At 37.9% G+C, this 27,094-nt stretch overlaps 1 long non-coding RNA gene across 1 annotated transcript in view; it reads right to left on the bottom strand.

Moving 5' to 3' along the window:
- Positions 1–15,346, bottom strand: part of LOC121153489 — an 88,514-nt gene extending 73,168 nt beyond the window's left edge. Inside the window, exon 1 of the long non-coding RNA XR_005883406.1 lies at positions 15,301–15,346. This is a non-coding gene — a long non-coding RNA (uncharacterized LOC121153489). The remainder of the gene's footprint in view (positions 1–15,300) is intronic.
- Positions 15,347–27,094: the final 11,748 nt, after the last annotated feature.

The following is a 27,094-nucleotide window of genomic DNA, read 5'->3' as shown; positions in this document are numbered from 1 at the left end:
AAAAAAAGTGGAGGGAAGTATGATTATCTTCTTAGAACTGTATAAAATGCATGAGATCTGTTCTCTTTATAAAGATTGTTTTTAAAAAGTTAATTTGAAAAAACTTTGGCTATTGTCTTCTACTTGCTTGTAGCTTTTTCAGCTTCTGCTTGTCAGCATAGAGCAATGGTGTTAGCTAGTGCCAGACAGCATATGCCAAAACATGTATGTGGAAGAAACGTTAGGTATATTAAGGGAACTGGTTAAAATTTATAAATAAGTATATGCACATGCATAGTTTTGTACAAATTCCCAAAGCTGCCATGTAGCATTATGATATCCAATTAAATGTATGCATGCAGCCATATAAGGGAGAAAGAAGCTTAAATTGTATTTAAGAGGACCCTGTACTAAGGCTCAATGCCTAATTCTCCCCTTATAAGGATCCCATATGGATGCTTGCTTGTGTCCTGGCTACTCCATTTCCCATTCAGCTCTCTGTTTATGGCTTGGGAAAGCAGTGAAGGATGGCCCAGTGCTTTAGGACCCTGCACTCATGTGGGAGACCCAGAAGAAGTACATAGCTCATATCTTCAAATTGGCTCAGCTTTGGCTCCCACACTGTAGCCACTTGAGGAGTAAAATAGCAGATGAAAACTCTTTTTCTGGCTCTCCTTCTCTCTGTAAAGCTGCTTTTCTTTATTAGAAAATAAATAAAGCATATGTAAGAAAATGGCCACCTTATTTGAGATTCAGTCTTTTGGATATGTATCCAACTGAGCCTTGTAGAAGCATAGTAAGGACAATTTCCTCTTAAAAGCCTTGGTTCTTCCCCTTAAAGGCCTTGGTCTTCCTCTCTGGGTTTACAGATCCTGCTACAATAAGGCAGGTGTTTGGTATAATGGTTAAAACATAAATTAGAGTACATCATCCCATATTAGGATATCCAATTCAAGTCCAACCTCCACAACTTCTGATTCACCTTCTTGCTGATTTGCCATGTGAAGAGCAAAGGGGTTCCTGACACTCATCTGGGAAACTCAAATTGAGTTCCAGGCTCCAGGATTTGGCTTTTGAGTGCTAGTGTTGCAGACATTTTAATGAGTGAACCAGCAAACAAAAGCTACTGATCTATCTCTGTGTATAAATAAATAAAATAAACTTTCAAGAAATGACATAGCATGATAGTTAGAACATTCAAAAAACACCATTACCACTTGGGTCATAAGAGTCTGGATGTTGATGTTCTATGTAGAATGGTATTTCCTATATCTATGCCTCATTGGAAGCTTGAATTCCATGTTCCATATATCCCAGCGTAATGAGGGGTTATGGGCTGGACATGTAGAATTTTAAAAGCTCTCAAGTAATTCTGATGTTTGACCAAAATTGAAAACCTCTACTACACAAGTAATTACATAATCCCTAATGGAGAAAATCTTAGTTAAATAATGCCATTGGTAAGGAAAGGAAAATTCTAGGGCTGTTGGGGAGATGAATCTGCAGAACTCAGAATCAATAGAATGCAAGACATAAAAGAATGAGTAAACAAATACTGTCTCCTCATTTTCTGATATGAACAAACATGACAAACAGTGATACAGAACCAGTTGTCTATGTGAGGCTGGTACTGGAGGACAAAACATTGGAGGTTTGGGAACCACTATCAGAAGGGAAGGCTGCTATTTGAAATTATATGATAACATAGTATTCAGAAAAAGCTTCAAAAAATAGAACTGTCAGCAGTTTCACAAGGCTCAATAACTTTGTACTATCATGGAAGCAGATATTTATATAACAAAATGCATTATTTATGCAATAAGCTTGATGACCCAAGAGTATATTGACACAATTGATGGAATATTGATTTAAGGAAAATAAAGAGGATGGGACCAAGGTCTCAGGTAACAGATTATTTTTTAAATTTAAGTCATTTTGAGACAGAGAAAGACAATTCCCATCCCTGGTTTCACTCCCAAATGTTTGCAACTCAGAGCTCAATCAAGGTCTCCCACATGGGTTGCAGGGACCCAATCATTTGAGCCAAAATAAGTTCCTTCCCAGTATTTGCATCATCAGGAAGGTGGATTCAGGAATTAACCCCAGGCATTCAATGTGAGAGAGAGGCATTTTAACCAGCAGGTCAAATGTCTAGCTGTCAAGTAGTATACTTCTCTCATGAGTGGAAAGACCGACATCTAACCCTCTGAGGTGCATGGAAAAAAAAAAATTAAACAGAGTGAGGATGGAGATGAGGTTGCTTGGCTTGCGTTTTGACATTCAAAGAGATACAACTAATCACTTCTTGCCTCTTTCTCTGTGAATCAGAAGCAATTGGCTGCATGATGTCAGGGATATTTGTTAAGGGAATGAAGAAAAGTTAATGGTCTGAAATTTTAAAGATTGGGAAAAAAAAAACTGGTCAGTATCATGTTCAGGAACTTTTAGGAAGGAGTAAGTTCGTTTCTGGGGTAGGGACCCACCAGCCATAACCTGTTCTCCCACTGCAGGCTGACACTGGCCCAGAGAGTGTGGGGACTGCAGAATCAGAGCCTCAGCATTTGATGGGCATTTAGTAAAGTAGACCTTAGGGTCTCCCCCCCACCGCCCCCCGAGGCTCACAAATCAAATCATGTCTGTCAGTCAAAGTACATCCCAGCAGAAAAATAACAGGATCCCAGAGAGAAAACAAAATGTGATCATGGAAAAAACAAACAGAAGGAAGGAGGGAGTTTTCTGATGAACATGGCCAACTTGGACAAACTGGCAGCACTGGAAAAGGAAATAGCCAAGGGATCCCAGGAAAAGAAAAACAATCACTGAACTCTGCGAGCTCCTGATGGGAGGCTGCTCACCACTATGGACCCTGGCACGCAGCTGGGGCTCAGTGGAGAAGCTTTGATTGTTGTGTTGTTGGTGAAGAAAAAAGGGACTAAAGGGAATATTTAATGAATGAATGAGAGGGGGCACCTAAGTAGTTGGTTGCCCATTCAGACTGCCAATCATGAGGCCCCTGGGAAGCTACCTGTGGAGCTCACTAAAAAAGTTGGGATTTTCTGAGCTGAGTCTGTGTGACAATAATCACTATGTTACTTCCTTTACTTTCCATAATAACAGGGCAAGAATAGGAACTCTTCTTAAAAATCTCAAGGGAGGCAGAAACTTGTGCTTTTATCTGACTATCCTGGACATGCTTTGACTCGTCGCTACTGGGATCAAACTGACATGTTCAAACAGTTGATGGTGGAAATGTACACTAAGGTTTGGGTGCTTTGCAGTGGGTCATTTGGTCCCACAGTTCAGCAAGAGGCAGCTTCCTGTTCCCTGGGATAAACACTGAGAATGAGAGGCCCACTATTCTCTCGGCAGTCTAGCACTCATTACCCCCTTCACATTTATTTCCTTCTGTATTTTTAATTTTTACTTCACATTCTTTTCATGCATCTCTGATTAAAATAATTACTTTTTAAGGAAGCAGGATCTTTTGACTTCTTGCCCAACTGCCAGAATCAAACTACTTAGAAGCAGCTAAAAAGAACATTGAGGGAAAAAAATGCTAAAACAAATTCTCACCCACCAGATGAAAGTTGTAGTTTATTATCTAGTTTTGAAAGTCTTTTAACTGACATATATTTTGCATTCCTGCCATAAACAATATCCTATCAGCATTCACATGTGCTATACTCAGCATCCCATAATTAAACATTTCTGAGATTTCCATGAAGATGTCATTTTAAATACCACAAAAAGATGCTGGGTTATTGCATAAAATATAAAACAGCTCATTAACATTTGCATGAAAAGTAAAGTAACACCTCTTGATTTTACAAAGAAAATATTCCTTCTTCAAAAATCATCAACTTAAGTAGTGCCTTTCCTTCTAAGCACTTTGATTAATATCTTCTTGGCTCAAGTGTTTGAGAAAAGGGTGATAAAATTACCTTCCAGTAATTTGGCCATGTCTAACTGTTCACTGTGACAGTAGCGAATGGAATCTTTCTTCCATGTTAAAAGCTGTCCAGAGCATCACTCTATACAATAAATTCAGATCCTGGTAGGAAAAATATCTATGCATCCATCACAAAAACATGTTGCTAAAACAAATTTCCTTTCCTTCTCTCCTTTCTCTAACTGTTGCTCCTGTCCTGAGTATGTTTGCAAATATGTCAAGATTGTGGCATAATATACCTGCTTGCAAAAAAAAAATAATAATAGAAGAAATGAAAGAATTAAAGCAATGAAAATATCCTTACAGAAAGCAAATGTTTGGATTTTATTTCTATAGTCATTCAATATGGTTTTACCAGAATTTGGTGATTATTTGGATATTATTTAAAATTTTTTTGTATACTTCATTTCCTTTTGGTTCCTTGTGCAGATGAAATCAGTACAAGATAAGAAAAGCATTTCTTCTGCGAATAGCTTGAAACTAATATATGAACAAATGGCGTAAGCACCCTCACTTTGTAAGGTTGTTAAGAGGAAGATTTTCCTTTGCTACATTTTACACATCTATATTGTAGCCCAGAGGGAGGATCTGGCTCCTATGGGGCAGGTGCCTTCCAAAGATGGACAGAATTCAATAGGATTTATTATGCAATAGGACAATAATGCCAAGGGAGAAAGGAAGGTTGCTAAACAGATGTAGGATGATGAGAATATAAGATTAGCCCCAAGGAGAATATATGCAAATAGCATGGGCATTGCCAAATGTCAAACTGAATAAAATACCCAAAATTAAGGATGTAAATTAAAGTAAAAAAAAAACCAATAATGTTGGTGCCAACAGAAACACCTTGGCATGAATGTACATCTTCCTGTAATAATTAGAGCCTATCTGCTTACAGGGTTGCTCTTCCCAAATCTTTCAAGTAACTCATCAAGTATGCTAACCACAGAATGCTAATCAAGCATTATTACTCACTAGTCATAAGCACTCAGGGACTGCAAAGGTCTAGAAACAGACTCCCCAACTTAAAGGACTGAATGGAGTCAGGGCAATGAACCCATTGTACCTGAAATGCCAGGCAGAAATGTTGATACTGACTAGATTTTTCCAGGAAAGTCTACGCTAATACTTAAATGCTGAAAAATGAAGAGAAAAAGGATCTAAAGAATATCTAAATTATCTGAGTTCTCCCTGCTTATGATGCCTACATGTGTAAACAAAGATTAGAAACTTTCTGTGGTTAGCAAGAATTCAATGAAGCAGATCTTATGTTCCCATCTATGAAATCTTTCCCTAAAGACAGTTATCGAAGTAGAATTCTTTTTAGGGAGCTCTCACGGGAGTCAGTCCTGGCTCAGCTGAGTTGTCCAGAAGACTCAACATGATGGAGAATAACCCTTCTATCTTTACAGAATGTCAGCTTTTCACACTTAAAATAAGCCAGTGTCATGCTACAGCAGCCAAGCGACCCTACTCTTTACTTACTCACTTGGAAGTACTTACTGAGCTTCTTCAATGTTTCTGCCATTTCGTTAGGCTCTGAGGATGCCATTCTAAATAGACTTTAGTTTCTGCCATCAAAAAACCTAACCTAAAATTTAATCAATTTACTCCTATAATTTACAAACTAAAAAAAAAAAAAAAGGTGATGAAGAATCTCCAGCTACTTTATAAATGGAAACATTTTCCGATGGGACATAACCATGAAGAGGGCATTAGGTTGCCGCTTGTGTTCTCTCTTGTTGATTAAACAATGAACAGAATAAGCATAAGCCAGAATAATACATAAAACACATAAACAGCACTTGTATCTCAGGTGTCAGTGCACTCAAATTGAAAAACTACAGGTTTGGCACAATAAGGAATTGTTTCTGAGAGGCTGGGGTTGTGACACAGCATACGGACTTCAGCCCCAGCTAATTGGTCTCCATTCAGCTTCCTGCTAACTGCATTTCTTAACTGGGAATGCAGTACAAGACAGCGCAAGTACTTGGGTCCCCAACAATCAAGTGGGAAACCAGGACAGAATTCCTGGCTCCAGGCTTTAGCTAGTACCAGACCTGGCTGCCATGGCCATCTGCAGAGTGAACCCATAAGTGTAAGATTCATTCTTTCAGGCCTGGTGAGGTGGCACAGTGGTTAAGGTCCTCGCCTTGCATGCCCAGGATCCCATATGGGCGACGGTTCTAATCCCGGCAGCCCCACTTCCTAACCAGCTCCCTGCCTGTGGCCCAGGAAAGCAAAGCATAGCATCGGCCCTTGTGCTCACTTGGGGAGTGAATCATCGGATGGAAGATCTTCCTCTCTGTATATCCACCTTTCCAATAAAAATAATAAAAATAAATCTTTAAAAAAAATAGATTAAGATTCATTCTGTCTCTCTCTCCTCTTTCTTTTCCCCACCCATACATATCAATCTGTTTTTCAAATACATAAACCTTAACCAAATGGAAGACCTGTGGTGGACTTTCCACCCTTCTACTTAATATCTGCCTTTGGCCAAGAGAGACCCAGCTCTCTGAACTTCAACTGTCTCATAACACCTAAATTAAATAGAACAAAACAGTCACCTAGAAAACGATATTCAATCAACACACATTCATATTACAGTGCTTTGCAGTATCAAGTATGCATCAATCACATGAAGCACATTAAGGAACAAATTAAAATTAAAAAAAAAAAAAGAAATAGCAATTTTTAGTTCTTAGAAATTCTAAAATACACCAAGGCACAGTGAAAGGGGCATTTAGAAAGGACTGGTCATTTATTTATCAGCAGTCACACTGGCCACTGTGCTGCTGCTCCCAATGGATGTGCGACAAAAGAAATGAGTAGTAGTCTTGAGAAATCTTTCAGTGCTGCAGCAGGAGGTCAGAGAGATTTTAAAAAGAGAAAAACCCACCACTGCTTCATTGCTTCTCTGGGAATCAACTTCTCCAGCTTCCTGGTGTGCTACTTGATCTTTAATTTATGGAGTCAACAAAAAGCCTGCCTTGAGCTGCACAGATGCTGGACGAAGAGCTACAGCATTGATTTTGGTATTTGGCCAAAGTGATGGCATCATTATGTTGACTGAATACCAGTGTCTCTAATAAAAATGCTTTATGTGGAGTCTCAGAGAATGGGGAGGACAGCACGACTATGGAAAAGGAGGAAAAGAAAGGCAATTGGGCAATGGCATTTTCTGGTGGGCCATAAGCATTATGGAATGATTTCTTGATGTTTGTTTTCTGCTGTTCAGCTGGACTTCATTAATACCACCAAATGTTTGGCAAAAGAAGTATAAACATAATTAAACTTTCTACATTAGTGCAGATTTGCAATAGAGCAGTTAAATATTTGATTCAAATATATGTAAAGTATGCAATAAAAGTTTTAATTAATTTCATTACAAAAAAACAACAGTCTTAACCAAAAAAGAATAAATAATAATAATAATAACTTATTACTTGGGAAAAATGAACTAAATGTTTCCTTTCTCGACCATTCCACTGAATCAGGGTTTTCCCATAAAAGCTAAATCCAGGCATAAAAATGCTATAGGGAAAAATAATTAAAAATTATTTCTAAACTCATTAAAACTGCTAGCACATCCAAAAGAGATTAGTGACAGAAAAAGTGTCACTCACCTTTAATTCATCCTGCATATCATCAGCACATTCTCATTTTGAAAATGCCAGTTTTATCATCTTAATAGAGCAATAGCATAATAACTGTGACCTAAGGCCTTGTTGTCAGAAATACGTGTGCTCATACTTCAACTATGCCACATTCCAACTATGAGACTGTCCGTGTTTAACCCACATGAATCTGAGCATTAGTAGTCTCATCTACTTGCATGAGAATAAGTCATCTCATTGCTATGAGAAATAATTTATGAGAAAGCATATAATATGATTGACATTGTCACAGGAACATACCCATTGCTCTTTAATGACAATTGAGTGATTCATTTTTTACTTAGATGTCACAAACACAGGAAATCAAGGAGCTACAGTATAATAAAATTTAGCAATTATTTTGCTAAATTAAATTTAAGCTTTTAAACATAAATGTTCCATATAGGTATACAGATTCCATTTATTCCTATATATGTAGGAGTTGAAGCACTGAAAATTAAGTTTTATAGTATATAATAAAATAATGAAGCATATAATATCATATTGCTTTTGTATTCTTATTTTAAAATATTTCAAATAATATAGAAATGCAGATAGGCGAGTTTGATGAGCACACATACTTTTAAAGAAATCTCTAACACTCTATCATAGTCCCTTTCATATGTAAACATATGCTAGGAGTTTCCTTTATGCAAAGGGAAATAATTCAGCAAAGATACACATTTTTACTGTAAGTGTAACAGGAGAGAAAAATGGTGACTGCATATTATCACTTTTTTTATAAAGGAAAGGTAGGTTTATAGAAAGGAGAGGCAGAGAAAAGTATCTTCCATCCATTACTTCACTCCCCAAGTGGCGACAAAGGCCAGAGTTGAGCCAATTCAAAGTCAGGAGTCAGGAGCTTCCTTCAGGTCTCTCATGTAGATTCAGGGTCCCAAGGCTTTGGCCCATCCTCCACTGCTCTCCTTGGTCATGGGCAAGGAGCTAGATGGGAAGCAAGACCACCAGGACACAAACCAGCACCCATATGGCGTTCTGGTGCATGCAAGGTAAGGATTTAGCTACACGTTACCATATGGGGCCCTATACTATCACTTTAGGGTGTGCACAATGACATAATGAATTATGGTGTAGTTACCACTGCAGCACCTCATATGATCTGTTTCGTCTCAGGCACCTGGGATAGCAGTAGCAGCAGATGGCCCAAGCCCTTGTGTTCCAGTCAGCCATGTAGGAGACTAGATGGAGTTCTAGGCTCCTCGTTTCAAGCTGGAATATCCCTGACTGATGTAACTATTTGGGGAGTGAACCCATGGATGGAAGATCTTATCCTTCCCCCTTCTCATCTGTAGCGCTATAAAATAAATAAACATATTAAATAAGTCTTTTTAAAAGTACTCCTTTAAAAAAGCATATAGTCCAAATCTCAGGAAGACTAAAACATTGAAACAGCCAAGTGGGTATAATATCATTCAAGCTCTATTTAGTACGGTAATAATTTTAGAAAATCATCATTAATGTTTTACAGTTAAAAGGCAATGGAAGGGGGGAGCAGTGCTGTGTTTTGGTTGTTAAAGCTGTTGCCCACAATGCCAGTATCTTCTGTGGGTACCAATTCATGTCTCAACTCTTCCACTTCCTTGCAGTCAGTTGGTGCTGGCCTGGGTAATGTAGTAAAAGATGGCCCGTGATTGATAACCAACTACCCATCTGGGTAAGAAGCTGTAATAAGCTCCTAGACACTGGCTTTCACTCAGTCCAGCACTGAATACTGCAAACATTTGGGGAGAGGACAAATAGTTGGAAGATCTCTTTGTCTCTCCCTTTCTCTGAAACTCTGACTTTCAACATAAATACATAGATCTTTTTTTAAAAATGAAGGAAAGTAGTATGTGTCAAATGTTTAGAGAAAATTTCAGAAATCTCTTTGTTTTCACTCAAACTTTTTTTTTAAGATTTATTCATTTTTATTGGAAAGGAAGATTTACAGAGAGAAGAAGAGACAGAAAGATCTTCCAACTGCTACTTCACTCCTAATGTGCCCACAAAGGCCAGAGCTGAGCCAGTCCGAAGTCAGGAGCCAGGAACTTCTTCCAGGTCTCCCATGTAGGTACACGATCCCAAGGCTTTGGGCCATCCTCCACTACTCTCTTTGGCCACAAGCAGGGAGCTGGATGGAAAGTGGAGCAGCCAGGACATGAACTGGCACTCATATGAGATTCTGACATTTGAAGAGGAGGATTAGCCAATATTCCAATGCTTGACCCTTCACTCAAAACTTTAAAAAATTTCTGCAAATCTTACATGTGACACTAGGAAATTAATCACAAACTATTATCTGAAGAAAGACAAAAATTACATTTAAAACAGAAGGTCTTCTGTAATGTTTAGAACATTTATTGTTCTAGATACAAATACCAGTCCTAGCAATCCCAATTTTTATACTCCATGAATTTTACTATGTGGAATCCACATATCAGTAAGATTATACAATACTTGCTTGTTTCCTTTTGCATTATTTTACTTAACACAATGTTTTACAAGTTCATCTGTGTCATAACAAATGGCAGAATTTCCTTCATTTTTAGACCTGATGATTTTATGAGCTATCCATTCATCCATCAACAGACATAAGTTATTTCTCTGTGTAGACTATTGTGTCTAGCACTATGAATGAACATTTGCAGACACCTCTCTGAGATGCTGATTACCTTCCCTTCGATATTTATCCGGAAGTAAGACTGCTGCATCATTTGGCAATTCTAGTTTGTGTTTTCTCAAGAAGCTAAATCCTGTTTTCCACAGTCAGAAATGTAGATCAACGTGAGCAATGATTCTTGTGTACAGATAAATTTTAAAACAAAAACTATCAAAATTTCATTAAACTAATTCAGAAATAATATTGGAGGCATAAAGACATAAAAGACACATTTGGTGAAATCTAGCTGAAACTTATATGAAGACAAAAAACATTCTTTTGGCTGACATGAGTGGTTGGAAGGATGTGGCAACCTTGGATTATGAAACACAATGATGTCACCATCTCTTCGCAGTCAGGTCTTTTAGTGACTGATGACGGACACAAGGCTCAGTAATGCCCCCAGATTACTTTGTGTCTTGAACTGTAGAATAGCAGCACATTTGGAAATAGGATCTTTGCAGATGTAAGAAGTTAACCAGAGCAGATCCGAAGTCCAATAACTTATGCCCTGGTAAGAAGTAAAGAAGAAAAATGGAGATATCTAGAGAAAGAAGAAATGGAAACACAGAGGCTGAAGTTAGAAAGATGCAGCCGTAAGCCAAGAAATACTCTGCATGGCAGGAAGCCACTGGCAGCTGGAACGTGAGAAGGAAGGGATCTGCCCAGAAGATCCAGAGGAAGCAAGGCCACATTGATACACTGACTTGGGGTGTAAGATGTCTAGAATCTTTGAAAAAATACATTTCATTGCTTTGAGTTACTGAGCTTGTGGTAATCTGCTACAGAAAACTTAAGAAACAAATGTACAATCCTAACAGCAAGAATGAACTTTTAGAAAACCGTGGAAACTCATGCAAGGGTGACCACCTATTGGGACACTGAATTAGGAATCTTTACTAAGTCATGTGATCAAGAGTGAGAATAAATCTGGCAAGTGCATGTCTCTACATGTAACTGCTGTGTCTCTTCTTTCTGCAGACTAAGACCCTTTGCTGAATTGCCCAGATTGAAAAGTGGTCCCCCTTTCTCATGTCAGAGAAGGGCCAGGAGTGAGGACTTCCAAAATCATTATTTTATATTATATATATATTAGTTTATAATATATATATATATGTGTGTATATACATATAAACATTGCCCTGACTCCATGGAAAATTTATGCCCATCAGAGTTAATACTCAATTTTTCTTCTCATACTTCTTTTATATCAGCCCAACAGTTAACACTTGGCGGTACCTGGAGAGAGTGGTGTGGAGAAACATCTGCTGGATAGAAACTATAACTTTCAGTCGAGGAAAGAAGCCAAAGACAATAGACTGGGACTTGTCCCGCCCTTAGTCTTCACTGCCTAAGTCTTCACTTCCTGCTGTTGAAACCATCTAGAATCGGGCTCTAAAGCCAAGTACCTATGTGCTACATCTGGAAAAGTAAATGAAAGACACTAAGCATGTTGGGAAACAATGTAGGAAAGGTTTTCTAAATGTCATATGTAACAAAAGCAGGAAAGGCAAATAAAACAGTTGATCTATCATGTGTAATATAAGTATGATTGAAAGAAACAAAATGATAATTTTTTAGGCAAAAAAAAAAAACTGGAAACCATCATACACTAATTTACTGACCTATTAGAATGTGAGGTTACATATTTCCCTTCCTTATCTCTTCTTGTGCCCTCACAAATTTGTTTTGCAAGTGTTAAGTTTTGTGCCCTTTCTGTATTTTTTCATCTAGTTACATCTGATTCATTACTAAATTCTATATCACCTGAACTTAAATGCTTAGGATGGATAGGCAGTTCAGAAAGCAAAACCAAGCACCCAGCTAGGCTATCATGACTGATAATGCTAATTGTAAACAACAGGAAGCTCCATCTCCTCCCCTTGCCAAAAAAAAAAAAAATTGTAATTTATAGTTCAAACAACATTACAGATAAGCCAATATATCCAATAGTCAGTGAGTCAAGCTGATATGAGCCATGGAGCCTGAGTGTACCAGCTTTTGTAATGAAAAAGGTCATCTTGCATATAGGAGCTGCTGGCAATCAAACGGGCCAACATGTAGAGTTGTATTGGCAGAAGATAGACAAGAGTAAATACCACCCAGGCAGGTCAGTGGAGTCAGTTCATGCTCTCCAAGGAGAAAGACATGCCCTTTGTCCCCCTGGGGGAATTCCCACAGCTTTTCACAGCAGGAAAGAGAGCATCTTTGTAAAGACAGCATCATGCTCATGGTCTCAGCTCCCTTTGAGGCAAAAAGAAAAACAGTCATCTCAGACTTGTTCAGACAAAGAAGTTGTGCATTAAGAAAACAATGATCTGTCTTGAGGCAGTAGCCTAGCTGCTAAAGTCCTCACCTGGCATGGCTGGGATCCCATGTGAGCATAGGTTCATATCCCAGCCTCTCCACTTCCCTTCCAGCTCTTTGATTGTGGCCTGGGAAAGCAGTCGAGGACAGCCCAAACCTTTGGGACCTGCACCCACGTGGGAGACCCAGAAGAAGCTACTGGCTCCTAGCTTTGGATCAGCGTTAACTCATGGCTTCTTGGGGAGTGAACCATCAAACTGAAAATCTTTCTGTATCTCAATTCTCTGTATATCTGTCTTTTAAAAGAGAGAAAAGAAAACAGTGATCTTCTATGTTTGTCTGTCTCTACAATGCCATGATGTACTTAATATCAGGATGTTAAACTTGTAAGTGTTACTAAAGGAGTATACTACTGTAATAATATAAGGGGAAATGGTGGGAGGGTGGAAGGAGAGAGAACACAGGAATCCCTATACCCACAGAGCTATATTATGGAAAAATTACACTAATAATTAAAAAAATTTAAAAAGAAAACAATGAAAGATGACTTTAGAGCCAAAGATGAAAATCTCTCAAATTCCTCATTTATTGAACCGTGTGTCAAGAAAATATTTTACTTTCCATACCTGAAATGGCATTGTTTTAATCTGAAATTTCTAGAATAATGAAACATGAAATTTAACAAAGAGAACATTTTTTTTAAAAAACAAAAAAAAAACTAAATTATTCTTACAAAATAGCTTGGAATTTCCTGTAGGCTTCAGAATTAGGCTGATTATGTCATGTTCTGTGTCCTTTTAAGCTTAGAAATTTTCTCATTGGTACTGTGACTCCAATAAATGGGGAATATTTATTTTTAAAAGCACCTTCTGTTATTCTGAGAATGACTCCCAATAGACTCCACATGGGAAAAATCAACCTGCTGTAACTGAACGGTTAACTTTTTAGAAAACCTGAGATTACAAAAGAAAAGTAGTGAGGGAACGTCAAGATAAGCAAAAAGAAAAAGTAAACAGTCCTTAGAGGATTCTCGCTGTTCTCACTTATACTGTAGCAGTTAATCTTTAAAATTTTGTTTATTTTACCTTTCAAAGGTAGTTATTCAAATGTCACCTGTTACAAAATCATACCTATTCTTATATTCTTATATACCAAGAAAACGCATCTTTACAAGGATGTTTAATTTAACTGCATATTCCTATCTCATAAAAGCGTCTCCACAGCTACATCTACAGATGTCTTTAGGTATTTAAACATGAAAGCATCAGAGGCTAGATTTCTTGTCAACCACGTAGTATGTTTGTTTAGCACTATGTATAAAATGGTAATAACAAATTTCATTGTGCTGCAACTCTCATATTGGGGATAATGATATGGCACCAAATTTGTTTGTGTGTAACAAAACAATTTAATAAAATGATCCATTGTAGAGGCTTATGTCTGTCACTCATTAAGTCATGTCTCTGCTGGGTATTTTTTTTAAGGGTTATAATGGAAATCAAGATAAGCATGTTTGCATTCAGGGAATGTACTAGCCTTGTACTCAGGCCAATTTTGACAGCATTTCTATTAGAATACTGTCATGAGGAAGGGGAGTTCAGAATTTGACTTGTAAGTATTTATGAAGACCAAAGATTTTATCTCCAGGTTACAGTGTGATCTGAAATAAAGAATACAGAAATGCAAAAGAGGACAGAAAAGATCCAAAGACTTGGGATGAAAGCTTTCAAACACTGCACCCTGGACACTACAAAGATGACAAAGCTATCCTTCCTCACTGGCAAATTAAAAAACAGTGTCATTTCTGCCCTTCGGTTTTAGATCCTCTCTGATCCTTAATACAGTACAAGACACGCAGCCCAACACTTTTAAAATCTCATCAGGCCAATATAGGCAGATCAGGGCTTAAATTCTGAAAGAGTCTCACTTTGAGAAAGCTATTTAATCTCTTTGTAACTTCTTATCTGTCAAAACAGAAACACTTCTGTCAGTCTTGTGGGGGTGAGCAGGGGAATTCAAAGAAGTGTTTTTAATTTCCCTAAGAAAATGCCTGACCACTAAAGACAAACAAGTGAGAAAGAGGAGGCATGTCGCCGGTGGCCGAAGTGACAGGTGTGCTTCTGGACCAGCTAAAGAGACTAGCAGTGCAGAGGCTGAGCAAAGGGAGGTCAAGCCGCTTGCCCAGGATGGAAGGGTGGCAGAGTTCCCTTCGAAGATGACCTTCACGGGTAGGATCCAGCTTTCTTCCCACATGTAAAACCCTTTTCTTTTTTAAAGATTTATTTTTTTATTATTTTTCTATTGGAAAGGCGGATATACAGAGAGGAGAGACAGAGAGGAAGGTCTTCCGTCCGATGATTCACTCCCCAAGTGAGCGCAACGGGCCGATACTATGCCGATCCGAAGCCAGGAGCCTCTTCCGGGTCTCCCACGCGGGTGCAGGTTCCCAAAGCTTTGGGCCGTCCTCGACTGCTTTCCCGGGCCACAGGCAGGGAGCTGGAAGGGAAGCGGGGCTGCCGGGATTAGAACCGGCGCCCATATGGGATCCCGGGCGTGCAAGGCGAGGACTTAACCACTTGCGCCACCGCGCCGGGCCCTGTAAAACCCTTTTCCTTGTCCTAAAAGATCATAAGACTCAGCCATTCCACTCTCCTGGAAAATGAAATCAGCATATGAAAAAGTGATCTTTAACCACATGTTCATGGCAGCTCAACTCACCACACTGAGATCAGGATTGAGCTCCTCACTGGCATTGTCATGGTTGATGTTGTCTTCGTTGGTGTCTTGTCTGTTGAAGGTGTTCGTGGAGTAAACCATGGGATGGAAGATGTCTTTCTCCCCCTCTCTCTCTGAAGTTTTGCCTATCAAATAAATAAATAAATCTTTTTGAATGGAATTAAAAAAATGTGATGCATAAACATGATGCAATACTACTCAGACTCAGAATGAAATGCAATTTTTCACAACAAAATAGATTCAACTGTGTTCATTAAAACAAACCACTTTCAAAAATCCAAATATCAGGCCCTGTGCAATGGCCTAGCAGCTAAAGTCCTCACCCTGAACTTGCCAGGATCCCATATGAGTGTTGGCTCTAATCCTGGCAGCTCCTCTTCCCATCCAGCTCCCTGCTTGCGGCCTGGGAAAGCAGTCAAGGATGGCCCAAAGCCTTGGGTTCCTGCATCCATGTCAGAGACCCAGAGGAAGATCCAGGCTCCTGGCTTCAGATCAGCGCAGCACTGGCCATTGCAGTCACTTGGGGAGTGAATCATCGGACAGAAGATCTTCCTCTCTGTCTCTCCTCCTTTCTGACTTTGCAATAAAAGTAACTAAATCTAAAAAAATCCAAATATTATGTTTTCCCTGATTCATGCTAATCAATACACAGAGTTCAAAAAAAAATTGTAATTTATGAGTGAAACAGACATTTGGATTTTTTTTTTTGTCTATAACTCTGTTGGCACAGGTTTTTTTTTTATTTTGTACTGTTTGTACTTTTTTTACAAGAGAGTTGAGACTGCAACTTTAATGTGAATTGAAGTATATCACTGTAAAACTTAACATGAAAAATGACAAAGTAGGATGAGGAAAGGTAGGAGGGAGGGCCGGAGGGAGAGAGGGAAGAGCAGGGAGTATCATGATGTGCTTAAATCTGCATGTACATGAAAACATGACATTTGTCCCTTTACAAAAGAAAAATTGAAGAAATGGATTGTCTTCCTAGAAACATTTTCTTAAGTGTTAATACGAAAACAAGCAGAAAAGCATTTAATGATTTTAAGCACCTTAACAAACAATTTAAACCACCACACGCTTGAGATAGGCAGCCATTAGACAGGAAAACAGACCTAGCATAACATTAACTGCAAACAATTCATCTATTATTTATTAAAAACCACAACACTACAGACATTTAAAAGAAAAAAAAAAACCCTAGGTCTATCAAAACAGCTTTTCAAATGTTAAAAAAAAAAATAAAATTCCAGCAGGTCATTCTAAACTATTGAAATTGTAGCTCTACATTGACTTTTTTTTATAATGAGGCTGCAGCATTATTAAAGGGAAAACAGTTTTATTTTAGTAACACCATTATACTGCATTTACTAGTTTCAGCAGCACTCTGTAAGAAAATGGCTAGTAATATCCATACTAAGTATCTCCAAAATGTATTTAATTTGCATTAGGCACAGAACACTATAGGCCAACGAAGACCTCTCTATGTATAATGTCTTTTCCGTTCCCTTCCTACAGCCTACCCTGGTTCCAGCCTACATTACCTTGCATTTCACTATTAAAGTAAACTGCTGTCTTGTCTCTTTCCCCTTACTCTGTTCCCTTTCTGACCCCCTCCAGTCTCGTGGCTAGGGAACAGTTCTCTGGCTAAGGCTCAGTGTTAGGCAGCACCTCACTGAACTCTCAGCTCCTGGAAATAACTTTTCAGACTCACTGAATCTGTCCCAATCCAGGGACAATTATCACTGGAATCGTTTACATTCACCTACCAATTACTTGCCCCAAAACACTTAGTGATGACTTGTTAAATAAGCTCCAAACATTCTTATTTCCACAACTTATTTCATGCAGATATCTCAACTGCTTCCATTCTGGGCCCAATTCTAAAAGTATCATATCTAGTTAATGCTCATATCTAGTATCCTAAGTTGGTGATAAATAATTACTCAACAAATTATGGGAAATCAACAGCACAAAAAAATGTTCAGCCTCTCAATGTAATATATTCTAGAAATATGTATACATCAGAAATTAATGATACATGGATTTCAGTAATGCTAAAATTAAACATATTTGGAGGATTCAAAAGTCAAAAGAGTATGGGCAGCACCTTAAATCACTTCAGACTCCTGCATCCTGTATCAGAGTGTAGATTCAGGTCCTGGCTGCTTTGCTTCTAATCCAGCTCCCTGCTCATGTGCCTGGGAAAACAGCAGTTAGAGCTCACGTGTGTAGGTACCTAGCACACAATGGAAGAGCTGGATAGAATTCTGATTTCGTGGTTTCAGGGTGGACCAGCCTCAGCCACTGTAAGCATTTGAGGCATCAACCAGATGACAGATTTATTTATTTATTTATTTACTTATTTATTTATTTACTTATTCAACTCTCTCTCTCTATCTCTCTCTGCCTTTCAAAATTAATGAGCATGAATAAATGAATCAAAACACTTGCTATTAAAAAATGATATGTGAAGCTGAATAATTTTATTGTCCAAATTAACTTGCATTTTCCAGGAATTATGTTAAAGACTCCAATATAGAAAAAAAGGTATTTCATAAAAAATAAGTGATGACTGAAACTAGGTGCAAACTCCATACTTGGTATAATAGATCAAGTAATTTGTAAATTCTATGTCCAAAAATAAAAGTTTACATATAAGTCCTGATATAATAGAAGACAATTACTCAACCACAACACCTTGGTGTATATAAGCATGTTTGTGTGCAGGCAGGTGAAAAGTACAGATTTGGAGATGAGTTTGTACATATGTGTATGTTTGCATACTGTGTATGTGAGATTATACATTACTATGAATGACCAAAATAAGCCTTCTCTTTCATCTTTCCAGTCCAATTCAGAACTTAGCAAATCATGCTCCTCCATCTAGGTTTGATATGCAATGTTTATGTGCTTCTGTTGCAGTAGTTAACATGCTACCTGTTATGTTCTATAAAATTTACCCTCTCATTAAAATGGTTAATGTCTAAGAGGAGGAATTTGATTTCCAGGACTCAGCACAGTACCGTCCCTCACAATAAACAATGGATTAATAATAAATGCATGAGTTGATTTTGTTTTTGTTTTTAGAAACATCCTATCAAAGTTTTATTTGGAAAGCTCACCACACACAGGGAACTCTGGATTCATTAAAACAAAGTTTGGTGCACTGTCCGGATCAATCACCCTGCCTAGCCTTAGAACTTGAAGAAGAGTAGGTACAAGCCGGCGCAAACCACACCTGTGTAACAGCAGCTGATTTAAATCCAACATTGATGAAACGTGCATATAATTCTAAACAAGTTAAAAGTAAACAGGAGAGATGACTGAATTGCCAAAGGACAAGCTTGAGGAGATTGGCAGATATAATGAGATGAGATTTAACATGAACCCTGTGGGATAATTTACCTGAGGGAAAATCAGCAGCAGCTGAGATATAAAATGGAAACTCGTTCTCCCTTTGGAAATAAATAACATTTAAAAAGAGTCTAGTTATAGTGGATAATAACCTGTACATGAGTGTACTTTGTGAAGCTGTTGCTAAACAGCCAATTGCTTTCCCAGGAGGATGAACATAATGGATCGTTTCAAACACACACACAAGTGCCTTCAGCAGCTTTAGGAATCACCTTGATTCTATTGTAATTGGAGCCCTCTTAACAGAGAAAGAAAACCTTAAAGTTTAAGAAAAAGCAATAAACATCATGAAATGAACCAGAGCCTATTTAATTTGTAAAACCTTGAAAGGGCTCAGAAAGAAGGTCATACTGCCCAGTCTAATACAATCAGGCTCTGGCTTCCAGACAACAGTAAGAAGAATTATTGCTGGCATAGACTGAGCTCTAACTCTGGGCCAGGATCTGCCAAATATGTAAGCTGCATCTGATACTTAATCCCCACCATCTTTCGGAGTCATTTTTATTTGACATTAAAGCCACTTTATAGATAAGAATGCTGAGGTTTAGAGACATGAAGTATATCGGGTGTGATTGTGAAGTGACAGCAGCAAGAATTGCAGCCTACGCTCTCGGAATCCAAGTGTGTATTTGTGATCATTGTTGCTCAGCCTGCTATGGTGAGCTTGACAAATCAGTGAGTTCATTTTGGACTTACAAAGTCCTTCAGTAACTAACATGGTCATGTTTGTCCTCACTTTGATCTGGGTCAGTTCTTCAACCCTCCTCTTCCTTAGTTTCAGGACTTCCCAACTTAGTGCAGGAAAGGCTCCACTTGATCTTCACTGTGACTCATCAGTCTGAAAAGTCTCTCTCCACGGCCAGTTGTTCCGACCCTTTCATGCCCCATTTTCAGAGAACTTTACTTGGATTTGACTATTTCTGAGGATGCCTTCAAATGCTTTGAAAATGTTTACATTTACTGTTTACGCTTACATCAGTACCAGTGTTCACCTGACATGTAGCCCACCATCCTTCTGGGCACAGAGAGAACCTTCATACATTTTGCTTACGTTCTCACAGAAACAGGTAGCAATAGACATAGAGAAGATTTATATATGGTCTCTATGCTTGACATCCCAAGAGAGTGGTGCTACTCTCTCAAAAGTTCACTCTAAACTGAATTTAAAAAAATCAGAAAACAAACTTCTCATGAAAAGAGTTAGACCTACAAAGTTCATCTTAAAGAGAGCTATTGACATTTGCTGCTCAGAATTACCATTCTTAAGCTTACTAATAACAGGGAGAGACGGCCTGTTCTGTCAGACCGAATCTTGGATTAACAGCGTTTCCCATCTGCTTCTGATTCTGTGTTGGTAAAACTCTGGATGGTGTGCTCAGGAATTTATTCTTGACATCTGCATTTGGAATAGGAGATATCAAAATGGTGAAAAAGGCATGAGAATTGAATAGATCAAAATACAATAACCTCTGCTTAGAAGGTGTGCTTGCCCGGAGGACAGCCTGCCTATGGGAGTAATATAAGATCAGGAAAACAGCTGAACGTACTGAATTTTACCATTGCCATCCCATGGAAGGGAAAATGATGATGAAGCCATCAACCATCCTCTACAACACACGTTCCATTGCCATTGAAAAATGTCCCACATCTGCGACTTAACGCTGGCATCTGCTTCAAATTACCCTCCGATGAGCTCTACAGCTCTTGCCTAATTGGACACTATCAGAATGACATGCCTGCTATCTCTTAGCTGCCAGTTGCCCTTTATGTAGCAGTCTGGAGTTTCATCTTCACTTACAAGACTCTTATTTCTACCAGAAATTCTATAAATAATATACTGCAGAAATTTCTTCCAAATACTTTGTGTATCAAACTATTAGGCCCTACCCAAATTTCCCATTTCTTTCTAACTGAGAAATTTAAAACCTCCTGGCCTAGAAGCAATTGGGAACAAAACTAATAGAAATTCAATTTATCCAGACTTTTAGAAAATTAGAGTGTAGAAAGAGCAAAGCCCTTTTATTACAGATGATGAAATTTGGGTTCAGGTAAGTAAAACAGTCTCCTTCACATCAAACACAAAAGTAATAGTGGAAATCTGACAAGAAACACTCTGCCTACCCAGCATGGCTACTCCTTCAGTTATTTTCAGAGGAGAAGCACCTTGTAAAGTCAGCACAGCCACATCAAAGGGAAATCAGGTCCTCATTCTACCTTTTCATCCTTTTTAATAAATCTTAACTTAGTATCCAGATGGAAGGTATCCATGAGCTTTGTTGTCACACAACGTTGGAGTCAAGTCAATGGCCTTGAAAAAAGTAATAGGGAATTTAAGCATGACAGTCAAAATCTGTTTCACATTTAATACAAGGGAACTCCAGGAGGGTCTTGACAAAGCACTGTTTTTATCAGATGGGTTTCACCAGAAAAATGAAGGCAGAGCATGAACCATTAAGACAATGTTTTAGCATTAATGATGCTTCCTCTTAGAAGTAAGTCAAGAAGACATTACAAGATGCGATATATTCAGATTGCTTCTGTGAAAAATATAGAAGGCCATATTATACAGCAAGATAATTTTAGAGATGTTCTTAAATTTTTCAGCAAAAATTTTGTGTCTGCAGATATTTATTCAAATATTCATGGTATAGGTTATGAATAATGTGAGTGTATTTCATGGAAAAAATAATTGCTATTTCTATGAATTAACTATAGTATAGAGTTTCAAATTTTGAAGATTTATTTTATTATTATTGAAAAGTCGGATATAGAGAGAGGAGGAAAGACAGAGAGAAAGATCTTCCATCCACTGATTCACTCCCCCAAGTGACCACAACAGCTGGAGCTGTGCCAATCTGAAGCCAGGAGCCAGGAGCTTCTTCCTGGTCTCCCACATGGGTGCAGAGCCCCAAGGCTTTGGGCCATCCCCCACTGCCTTTCTAGGACACAAGAAGGGAGCTGGATGGGAAGTGGGGCCACTGGGATTAGAACCAGCATTAGGGACCCCTGCACATACAAGGCGAGGACTTTAGCTGCCAGGCATTGCACTGGGCCCCCAAATTTTGATAAATAATAACTACCAATTCCAGTTCTCAACAAGGAATTTAAATCCCTTTCATCATCTACTATGCCTTCAAGTCATGTTGTTACCTTCATCTCCTATGATGCCAACTTTGATATACTTTTGAGGTAATGTTCTGCCCACTGCCTGTGTTTTAATTCTTTTTCTTTCCATCAAAATATTGAATAATTCATCAAAACAGTAGCCTAATTGATACCACTGTCTCTCCCCTATTTCCCTCCACCTCAACTACATCCTTCACTTGGCATTATAATGTGTTTTTCAAACATAAGTCACTCATATTTTATCCCTGTTCTAGAGTTTTCAGTAACTTCCTGCTACTTACCTACCTACCTACACACAACATACCAAAATCATAAAACCCCAAGAACAGTCTATGTTACTAACAGTCTGCCCCAACAAACTCTTCTAACTTCAACTTAAAATGTCCTAATCTTTAAATTATCTGAATACCCTGCAGTATACCAACAGTCTTACAGCTTTGCTGATGATTTTACTTACTTATTGATCTGAGAAACTTTTACTTGTCTCAAGTTCATTGACTCAAGTATCAACTCTTGTGTGATGGAGTAATGGAAATCCCAGGGCCTATAGAACTGTATCATAAAATAATAATAATAAGAAGAAGAAGAAGATGGGGGAAAGATGTATTTATTTCTATTAAAAAGGCAAGTCAGATTTATGGAAGAGGTAGAAAGACAGAAAGAAAGATCTTCCATCCACTGATTCATTCCCCAAACTGCCACAATGGCTGGAACTGAACCAATCTGAAGCCAGGAACCAGGAGCTTCTTCCCTGTCTTCCACATGGGTGCAGTGTCCCAAGGTTTTGGGCCATTCTCTGTTGCTTTTCCCAGGCGATAAATAGGGACTTTGATGGGAAGTGAAGCAGCCAGAACATGAACTGGTACCCATCTGGGATCATAGTGCTTTCAAGGTGAGGATTTAGCCATTGTGCCATCATGTTGAGCCCTCAAACCAGCTTTTCTGACCTTAGATCCTATGGGTCAGCTCTATACATTTGTGCAATGTGCTCTCTGCCTCTGGAAATCCTACTTTGAAAAGAAGAATGCTCAGAAACAGAGTGGGGGTAACTCAACAAGATCCTAGCAGAGTTCTTTTCCTTTAAGTAACATTTGTACCTTTTTCAGGACAGAGAATGAGAATCTCTTTACTAAGACTGACAGAGCAAAATTTCACATGGAAGTGCTTGCTTTAAATTACACTATATTTATTGAGCTAATTACAACTTTGAAGCATTTTCTTATGACCCTAAGATTAAAGACTCCATTATCACTCATGTCTCAGAAAGTGTGTCACTGGGTCAACAGTGGGAAATGGAAAAGAACAAAAAAAGGACAAAACAATTGAATTGGTGTCTCTGTCCCAACACTGTAGGATCACCTGCTAACAGAAGAATCTTGTACATGGAAGAACCCCCTTGAGAATGAATCAGAAAATTCTCCTTTAAACTAACACTGCAGGGCAATGAGTTTGGGTGAATGTAGACTGCACTTTGATCTTCACTTTCTGAGAAAAAAGTGGTCAAATTCTTTAGAGAAATCCAGTGGAATTCATTTCTGCAAATGCTGGACTCTAAACTCAGACTTCAAAGCGGTTACTCTTGAAAAAATTCACTTAGACTGTGCACAGAAACAGTATGGATAATTTTGTGAACATTGTCTTAAAAGTAAATAATACATAAAACTTTGAGAGCTGAAATTTCGAACAAATCAAAAGAAAATCTACATATACAATGCTGGAAACTTAAACTATTCTGCCTTTTGGATAACTACCAGAGGCCTAGCAATGAATACAGAATAGAAACAAATTTTAAAACATCCCAGCTTGCCTGAGGGTTTACTCTTCTCAATTCTCAGTGTTCATTGCCTTAATAACTACAGTTTTCTGAGTTAAATACTATGGTTGAGTTGAGTCATTTCTAATTTAACTTATAATGAGAATCTACAGTTAGTCTGTAGTATATGTAAGTATAAAGTAGATATGATAATATATGAATAACAATACAGATTTGAAACATAAAGAGATAATACAATCACTCCCAATATCTAAATGTGAGAATGGAATTGTATATCACAATGTACATGAGCAAATGCCTTTTTTGTTTCATAGAGCTCTGGACATCACATCAATATTTATGAGCCAAAGATCACTGATTATTGCAACATGCCATTCCATTCCATGTGGAGTAATTGCTAGTGTAAATCATTTTTGTAAAACTGATACAATGATTCATTTTGCTACATAATATATGTACACAAGTATATGGACACTTACATCTATTTCAAAGTTAATTATATGATTTATAAAAATCCCGTCTCAAGAGCAGAGTAAAATTTGCTGCTTGAAAATAATATGTAAATAGAATTTAAAAATCTAAATTTACTAGCAGTTGATTTTCCTCTTTTTACATGCCTCTAAGTATTACTGAGTTTCATAATCATTAAGTCTACTGCTTTCATGAAGAAAATAATTTAGATATTTTCCTTCTTCACATTACCATATGTAATTAGGAACTACTGTACTAATAATTATGTATGAATGGTTATATGATTAAATATTTTAAATATTATGTTAAAGCAAACTATTGCCTATGAATATAATTCTAAATGGCCTCATAATACTGTAGTCCAAAGTATTACTAAATATTGGTATTGGCTAAATTAGCCACAGTTCATTTTGACATTAAAATTTTGGAGACCCTTTCTGAACTGAAAAACACAGTGAAGGAACTGATATTTACAAAGTATATTTTAAGGTGGATTTCTAAAATAATTCTCCATTCTTAAGGCATTGCTTTTCATTTACTCTCCTGTTTCTAGTGTATAAAGAAACTTCAAGGTTTAACAGTTGGATAGAGGTGCTCAGCATTTACCTGCTCTCCAGAGAGAAAGGAAACAGCAATTAAATAGTTACATCAAAGGCTAGTACCCAATGAGCAGAAGAAAACCAGTAAGACAGGGAGACAAGAGATGACAGCACAGAAAAAAGAACCAAGTCAGCTACAAACTGAAATCCAGCCCAATGACCAGAGGGCAACTCACGTGCAGAGGAAATGGTACCAGGCAAGATCCCAGCAGAGCCACTCTGGGCAAACCCTTAGAGTAGGATAAAAAGAGCTGCCTGAGATTTCATTGTTGATTGCTCTGGTTTGAAGAAGGAGCTTACTTTGTATCTTCCAACATACCCCAGAGCACAAGCTACATCAGTGTAACACTATCTTGAGAAAGCAGTCATTGTCAAAATCCACACCATTCCTGCCTATGCCCATTCCCAGATTCACAGACCTTTCTCCCAGTTAGCAAAGAAGGACTGCAATCAGACAAATAAAATCAGACCATGTACAACAATGGTAAACCTACTACCCTAACCCATGAAGGACTCCACACCACAAGAGACAGATGTGCAGAGCAGGTGAGAAGCCTTCCCCAGGACCCCAGAGATAGCAGGATTTTCCCTCTAAGAACTGTGTCAACATCCTCCAATTCCCTCTTCTCTTCTTGCCGCCAATATCTTCTCTTAGAAAAGCTGGAACTCAAGCACACCAGGGCTCTGGTCAGCAGCTCTGCCCCTCTTATAAAAGACAACCAGAGCAATGCCTGCCAGCGATCCGATAACCTCCCTGTGCTCCAGGAGGATCACATATTCTACCAGAGCTAACAACCTCTATAGCAAAACAAGGCAGAAGGAGATAGCACTCTTATCCAACTGGAATGAAGGCCCAAGGAGCCAACCTAACTGACGTCAGAAGGCGTGTTTTCTGAAAAAGGCTTTCCATTCATGTCAGTCTCTTTGAAAAGTGACAGAAATAGCAGATCTTCCAGATTTACAAAAATTGGGGAGAAAGGCAATAGAACACCTCCAAATGAAAAAAACAAATAACAGTTTCCTATTCAACTACAACGAGAAGGAGTTGGATGGAATGCATTCAAATGTTTGATCAATAATATTTTTAAATACAGTGAGTTAGCCAGAAGGTTAAGTGAAAAGAGCAAATCAATACATGATGCAAATGAGAAATGAAGCAGATACAGATCTTGAAAATGAATCAAATTGAAGCATTAGAGATGAAGAACTTTATCAATCAAATCAAAAGTACAGATGAAAACCTCATAGACAGACCACATCAAGTTAAACAAGCCAGTTTTGAATCTGTAGAGAAAGGCCTTTTGAAATATCCAAGTTGGAAAAAATTCATTAAAAAATAACAAAGAATGAGGATAGTCACTTTGGTCTTTGGAAGACTATCAAAAATATCAATATTTGCACAATGAGAATTTCTGAGATATGAGAGAAAATGAAAGGCCCACAAAATCTATTCAATGAAAACAAATAACCCTTACCTTCCCAATCTAGAACAAACTGAGAAAATTCATGCATAAAAGGACCTCAGCATTCAAAATAGACATAACACAAAACACCTATATTCTGACACATGATATTCAAAGCCTCAAAAGCATAAGACTAAATGAAAATTCTAAGCTTTACAAGAGAAAATTACCAGATTACTTTGATAGGCAAGAGAAGCAAAGACTTTCCAGGACACATAAAACTGGGTGAATTCATCACCACCACACTAGCCTTCCAAAGACATTTAAGAATGTCCTAAATGAGGAAATACAGACAGCAACCATAATAAAAATATGCGATAGTACAAAACCCAGCAGAAAAACAATAAAAGATATCTCAAGTAAGTAGAATAGATATTAAAGAGCAGAAATACTCTAACATTTTTAAGTCTAAATGGATTTTATTACCCAATTAAAACATACAGATTGCATGAGGCTTTAAAAATACACACATTCACACAATCCAATAACCTGTCATGTAGAAGAAACTTGTTTCACCACTCAAGACAGCCTGAAAGTGAAATGATGGAAAATGCTGTTTCCTGTGAGTAAAAGCCAAGAGAGTTGAAGGTCAATGTGTCAATTCAACAAGAAAACGACGATTGTAAAAGCAAATGGACCTAATGCCAGAACATCCAGTTTTATAAAACAAACATTGTTATTTCTAAAGACAGAGATAATAGTAAATAATGGAGACTTCAACATCCCAGTTACACCCAGCTTAATCTAGACGAAAGAATCAGAAAAATTTGGAGTTAAACTACATTGTAGGTCAAATAAATAGATGTTTACAGAAAATTCCATCTACCAACAACAGAGTATAAATTCTTTCCATCAATTCATGAAACATTCTTGAGAATAAAGTATATATTAGGCCACAGAACAAGTGTCTACAATTTGAAAAAATGAAATAATATCATGTATCTCTTAGGATGACAAT

The sequence above is a fragment of the Ochotona curzoniae genome, unplaced genomic scaffold (assembly GCF_017591425.1).
Source record: "Ochotona curzoniae isolate NIBS_2020 unplaced genomic scaffold, NIBS_Ocur_1.0 contig_2692, whole genome shotgun sequence".
Lineage (NCBI taxonomy): Eukaryota > Metazoa > Chordata > Mammalia > Lagomorpha > Ochotonidae > Ochotona > Ochotona curzoniae.
Note: the sequence above shows the minus strand (reverse complement) of the source record. Positions and strands in the feature narration are given on the sequence as shown.